Below are 7,694 nucleotides of genomic sequence, written 5' to 3'. Positions count from 1 at the left end.
TACCAAATGGATTCGGGATTTCGTGAAGTCGTTAATAAGAATACATTAACGGCACCGTGCTATAAGAGAATACCAAATAGTTCACGGATTTATGAATCAACCTTCCAAAAGCGGTAAACACATAAGCATATAATCATGTAAGCATATAACACCAAATCGCGCATTTATTTAAGTAAAGTATACAATCACGTTTGTGGGTTTAAAGATTCAAGTAAATAAAGCATTTAGTTTGATAAGTATGAAATGTCACCCCAAAACGGAAGATGGAAAAAGGGGTATAACGATTGTTATTTAAACCCATTATTAAATTTATATATCCATTACCCGGGTGTTTATCCTTTCTCCAATTCAAACCAACTTCATACCCGTCCAACCTGTTTCAACAATATATACAATAAACAAAATTATTAACAAATTGGATCTGAAAAAGAATGATAAGCGAAAACCGATACGCCCAAAATAATTTACCTATTAACTGTCCATATGGTCGTGGCTCTACACCGAAAAGAAACTGAGCCGAGACCGCCGGAGATCGTTGACAGCAAACTGGAAGGAGGGAGAGTGTGAGAACACAGCGAGAGAGGAAGAGAGAACACGGAGAGAGAGAGAGACAGAGAGAGATAGAGACTGCGAGAGAAAGGGAGAGTGTTCAGCGAGAGAGAGAAGAGAGGGAAAGAGTACGACGAGTACACGGCGACCGGATTTCCGGTCGCCGAAAAAACGAAACAGTGGGGAAGGGGCTGCCGGGAGTGCGCGTTGGGAAGAGGAGTGGTGTTCGGTGGTAGTGTCGGAGAAAAGGGGATGTAGGTGGTTTTTGCCGGAGGTTGGGCTCGCCGGAACCGATTCCGGTCGCCGGAAACGGCGCCGGAAATATCAAGGGAAAAAGAGTGGGTGGCTGGGTGTTTGTATGTTAGGTTTAGGTTTTATTTTTGTTTATATATATTATATATTTACATAAAAGGCCCCCCAAGTTTCAATCAATATTTAATATAAGTTTAAAGGTTTGCCAAACTCGTAACGACTTTACGAAAGTCATTTTGAACTCCTTACATTTTTTTCTTAGCGTTACTAAAATATGATAAACATCGGTTTATTGATGATCGAGATCCATAATAATATTATATAATAATTAAATAAGGTTCTAAAATGTTGAGTTGGGTTTACGCATTAAAAGTTTACAAAAACAAATATACTTCGATATCTGAATTTGACGAATGTCACAACATGCATCAACATCATCATCTTCACAACCACCACCTCAGCAGCAGCCATGCACACTTGAGACGATCTGTCAACAGATATTAGCAGAAGTCCGGGCAGAGAGGAAGGAGGCTAGAGCACACCGAGAGGAGACGCGGGCCCACCTGGCCCACCATGATGACTATTTTCGTTTGTTATTTGTTGTTTCACAGGTACCCGCTCCCACAGTCGTTGATTATTACAGTGGAGCAGCCAGTGGACCCGCAGGATGCTTCAGAGGACGATCCGCAACAACAGTAGATTTTTTGTTACCTTTTTACTTTATTTTGTTTTATTATTCTTATGGTCTGTATTATATTAAATTATATTATGGGGAATACTGTTTGGGTAACTGGTTGGGGGCTTATGTATATATATCTTTTGATTGCTGATGTGTTTGATTTATTTGTATAGTTTGTTGTAATTGAACTTTGTGTGTGTTGTTCGCTATAAACCCTCACGAGACCCCACTCGTCCTCCCGGGCTACCGGGAGGTTTAATGGGCTTGTTGCATATGCTAAATGCAATCGTGATTCCTACGAAAGTGAGTTAGGTTTTTTTAACGTTTTTAACTTGTTTAACAAAATCTATTATGAAACAAATTAATTAGGCTCGGTAATTGTTTTAATAAAATCATAAGAAAATCATTTTTATAACTCTTAAAAGACCTATGTCTTACACTTGTGAGAAGCTTGCTTCTACACGTCTCGAGATTTTGCAGGTTCGGTCGTCAGTTTGGTACTTGGTTGAGACGAGTGTATGCGAAATCATAGTGTCTCAAACAAGTAACTTTACGTCAAAATTCACTCGTTATGCTTCACTTGCCACCATAACCATTCAATCCAATCCTCATATCATATTACACCCAATGTAATCGTTTAGTTATCTTATTAATACTTGTCGCGTACCACAAGACGTTCCTCAGCGGTTTACGCCGTCTAATTCTAAAACCCATACTACGACGTTTGCTCAAATTTTTTACCCCGCTACCTGTAATGCTACAATTATGAAAATCATAAATCACCTACGCCATGTGTTTCTCGATCCAATCATGCTCTTCAAGCTCAAAATTTTCATACTTATTCTACTAAACCCTACTTTGTAACATAATCAAAATATTTCAGTTCAATCAACTTTAATCATTCAAAAAAAATTTTTATAGAACTAATTAATCAAGTTATTCATAACTAAGTTTATTAAAAAATGTGTTTTTGTCACTTTTATCTAAACAAACTTTACATTTCTCAATCGTATATTATAACAAATCTTTATTTGATTTTTGGATTTATACAACTTCAAACCTAATAAATTATTAATCTAAGTGATTATGCTCATACCATGAAATCTTTCATTTCGAAAGACAACCGCATTTAATACCGTACTCCTAGTTTATCTCTTGTTTTCATTCATCCCGATTCGTTTCACTCTCGACCCTAAGGAACCCTTTTCTTTTCAAACTTCCAAGAATTAATGACTTTTACCAAGAGGCATTTTAGAAATTTTTATATTTTATTAAGACAACTCATAACTTTTATTCATTTTTAGCAATATTTTCTAATTATAACCAAAAGGTATTAAAACTCTTATTTTCTCAAAATCATATTTTGCAAACGTTTTGTAAACCACATGATGGGACGAGTTATGTGGATAATCCGACGATCTAGGTAATTATGGAGGCCTACATAATTATCGAAGTCATCGCATGAAAATCATAATGCGTGCAATTGTGTGTTATAATATAGAATTGAAAGTAGTTGGGATAACGGTACAAATGCAGAGATGATAAGGACATGGTGGATATGCCGCTGGTACATCCTATATATAAGTGTTCTTATCGGATTTTCATTTGAAGCGTAGTTTCAACTATTCAAAGTTTTGTATTATGATAAATTTTAAATTCTACTTTTATTTAAAAATATCCTATCCTTAAAATTTAATGGTTTTTTTGTAGTATCCTTTAATTTCGGGACGAAATTCCCTAAAGTAGGGGAGATTGTAACAACTCGGGTTTTCAAACTATTGTTTTATATCCGTTACCCGAACCGCTTTTACGTTCGGGTTATTTTATCAAATAAAAATATCGAGTTAATAAATTTTTATGATAATATTGTTTAAATATAGATAGATATATATATATATATATTATATTTATAACTTTCTTGTTTTGGCAAAAATGACACAAACTAAAACTTTTACCCAACTTTGTTTCCACATCATACCTTCGGGGATTGGATTGCAAATTTATTAAAGCTTGTATTATAATCAGGATCCAAGACCCAAATCCGTTTACCCATATTGCGACCCGTGATCCGATTAATAGCCTTGGACCGCAATCTTCACACTTTGTTTGGAATTGATTTGTGATCTTTATATATCTTACCATAACTGGCTTCACCGACGCAGCTAATTATGGTTATACGATCTGCAAGATACGAGTTGATAATTAAACGACCCGTCTTCACCATTATATCAATATACGATGTAGACTTAATGAAAATCCAATTAAACCTACAATAACCATCCACATAACCTCGCCATCAGTAGCCCCTATACCAATTCGATTATCATCGTCTAAAGCCTATGTTCTAATCCCGTTTCTAGCCGTCAGTCGTGGCTCGAGTTCTTCGTCAAATTAAAATCATACGAGGTATTTAAATCATGCACCATGATCGTTTTTATCAGTATAATGTTTACCCTATGCTTAATTGAACAAATACATATCGGATTAACAGATTGGATTTTTAGGGTTTATGTTCGATTTGGGGGTTCTGTTTGTTTTTGTTTATATTAAATCATTTTCAGATGTTAACAAACATTCAAGTTAGAGCAGATGATTGGTCTGTGTACAGAGATTCCGGTGGTCGTGGGTTCAAACCCTGCCTTCCGCATTTTTAGGATTTGTTTTCTTTTTATTAGTATTTGATTGATTATGAGTATTAATTTTAATAAATGATAAATTATATTATTTATTAGATAAACATTATCTTATAAAAACCGACATAGTTATATCTTTTGTCAAATCTCGTTTACGTATATATATGTATGCATTATACGTACATTTTAATAATAATAGAAAAACAAATTCTTTTATGTAAAACTCGACACCAATATTTAAGTTTCTCGTCATTGAATGTTTTTATAACTTTTGCTCGTATTTATTTTATATAAATATATGTATTATATTTATAAGGAACATATTAAATAGGTTTTTATTAAAAGATTCAAACGAAGTTTTTATTTATATTTTACTACATATTATATTTAAATAATTACACATTATTATTAGGTTAATCTATTTATTTATATATTAGTATTTTTTAAATAATAAAAAGTATATCTTCCTTTATTTAATTAAATTATTTTGTATTTTTAATCATCTATTTATCTAGATTTTATTATTTAAAGCATACCTTGTATTTATTAAATTATTTAAGTATTTAATTATTGGGGAATTTATAATAAAAAAGATTGTTAAAAACAATGACCGTAGGGAGTAATCAATAAATATCTTAATCACAAACATAACCCAAATAATATCGAAATCTCAAATCTATTATACGCATTATCTCAGTTGTTAATAACTCATAATATTAAATTATGTTAAATCATTTATAATTAATTTAATATTATATTATTTAACTAGGAATCCTTGACGGTATATCCCGAAGGGTTCATCTCTCTCACATCATCACTTGTTTTTCGTTCATCCGATCAGGTGAGTAATTACTCCTCTTTTTACTTATTTTTAACCTTTTTGGGGACATATGCGTATCGTATCATATTTATCTATTATCTAGTATTCAAAACTGCAACTGTTTAATCGTTGTGTGTATATCAGTTTATGCCTAACTTGCTATATGCTTACTTGCTTTATTTGAACCGCATTCGGAGAGGTCCAACATATTCTCAGTCTAGTATGATCATACGACCGTCATAGTGGCCGGCGTCTGACGCATTGACAATGGTTTCACCGACACCTCATTTTTGGTAACCAATGCCCATTCACATGGCAACGGTTTAGCCCTTTCTTTATGTTTGATTGTTTGTGTCTGTGCTATGGTTTAACTGTTTATCTCACAGGAACAGTTTGCATCTTTCTCTATATATTATACTATTGTGTCTTAAACTGGTGTTTACTCACTCAACATGTGTTGTTGACAAAAAATATATTTATACGCATTTCAGGTTATCAGCTTGGTTGTTTAGCAAGATGAAGATCATGTATAGATGCTTTTAAGATACAAAACTTAATTAATCATTGTTGTAATTTCGTTATCCTTGATGTACTTAACTGTAATTGTTTTATTTGAAATTATTAAATAGATATTGAAACTTATAACGTTGCATGATAGTAACCTTGTGAGCTGTGACAATTAGTTCGCGCCCCGGAATTTCTGCCATAGGTTGGGGTGTGACATTGGGAAGTGTTACAAGGATTCGGGAAGAGTATGGATGAGAAATCATAAGCCGATGCTAAAACTGAACAAGATTGGTTGTCAAAATGCGACCATGAAGTAAAACGAGCATATCCTGGGCTAGAAAATGAGTTACGGGAGCCATAATATATGAAATTTGGGTTTCTCAAAGAGAGGAATCCAAATATGAGGTTTTTGTAGGTCTCGATATGCGATGGCATGAGGTTATGGCCATCGCGTATCGCTATGGACATAAAAAACGGGAAAAATCAGGTTTTGACCTATATCTTCTATTTGATGAACCCTAATCAGTTTTGACGACCAGCAGCAGCTATTAGGCGATTCTGGGTGAATTCCAGGGCTACCAATAGTCTCTTGATCAATCCTAATGGTCTTCCTCATCATAATTGAAGATCTATCGATGACGATGCTCGGCTAGTCTTCTCCGAATCATACCTGGGATGTAAAGTTTGTAACAATTTCAGTTTCCTCATGTGACTAAGAACATTTATGTATAATTGTTTATGGTTAATCTATGATTATTGATGTTTAGTATTTATGTGTGTTCAATCAGTTTAGGTTTACGTTGATCTGAACGATTAGTTACCAGTTGCTATAATAATTGATCATAGGGTTGTTTGATTAGGTTGAATACGACAAAGCATTTAATTGCCCTTAACTGAGTTACACTGGCAGGGACCGTTTGATAACTAGTGTTGTGTGTAAAGCAATTATTGTTGTCTAAGGTTTTGTCTAGTTGATCAGTATGTAGTTAACCGTTAATGATTAATTTGTTAGGTTGCATGAGATTACTGTAAGTTACCTACTTGAAGTCCCGGGTGTGATTTGCTTTGTTAATTGATTGACACTTGTTTACTTGTTTTTTTTGCTTAATTCTCTAAATTCAACTTAATTGCTTCTGTGATCAGCACTAAATCTGTTACATCATAATATTGAAATAGTTTACACGATTACATTGACCACATACTCCTGGTGGATACGATACCTTACTTATTCTATCTATATAGTTTAACTAGGTTTTTGATTGACGTGAACGAAGGTCATCAATGGACATGATGAATCGAATTTGCAAGCCATATTTTGACAGGTTTGTTATTGTCCTCATTGATGACATTCTTGTTTATTCAAAATACAAAGACAATCATCAAGTTCACCTTAAAATAATACTTGAAACCCTAAGAAACGAGAAGTTGTACGCTAAATTCTCCAAGTGTGAATTTTGGTTGTCCGAAGTTCAATTTCTTGGTTATATCATAAATGAAAAGGGTATTCAGGTTGATCCAGCAAAGATTGAGGCCATTACCAAATGGGAGAAACCCAAAACGCCGACTCAAGTCCAAAGTTTTCTAGGCTTAGCCGGATATTATCGAAGATTCATTCAAGACTTCTCCCGAATAGCTGTCCCATTAACTTCACTCACAAGAAAGTCAATTCAGTTTGAATGGGGTCCGAAGCAAGAAGAAGCATTTGAAACACTTAAACAAAATTTAACCAATGCACCTATCCTGGCCTTGCCAGAAGGATCAGAAAACTTTACCATTTACTGTGATGCTTCGCATACGGGAATGGGATGTGTTTTGATGCAAAGGAAGAAAGTAATTGCCTATGCTTCGAGACAGTTAAAGGTTCATGAAAAGAATTACACCACACACGATCTTGAATTAGGCGCTATAATTTTTGCATTAAAGTTATGGCGACATTATTTATATGGTATTAAGTTTACGGTTTACACTGATCACAAAAGTTTGAAGAATATATTTGATCGAAAAGAATTGAACATGCGACAAAGGCGTTGGATGGAAATGCTCAACGATTACGATTGTGAGATTGTTTATCACAAAGGGAAAGCCAATATTGTGGCTGACGCCTTGAGTAGAAAAGAACATGAAAAGCCCAAGAGAGTCCGAGCACTTAGATTGGAACTCAAAATTGATTTAGCAAATCAGATTAAAGAAGCTCAAAAGTTGGCACTAGAGGAAGAAAATATTAAGGCCGAGAAAGAGAATGGTACTATTGACC

Source organism: Bidens hawaiensis, unplaced genomic scaffold (genome assembly GCF_021521415.1).
Source record: "Bidens hawaiensis isolate Kalapana, Puna unplaced genomic scaffold, B.hawaiensis_p1.1 tig00020413_1, whole genome shotgun sequence".
Taxonomy (NCBI): Eukaryota; Viridiplantae; Streptophyta; class Magnoliopsida; order Asterales; family Asteraceae; genus Bidens; species Bidens hawaiensis.
The sequence above is the reverse complement of the archived record's forward strand: the minus strand, read 5'-3'. Positions refer to the sequence as shown.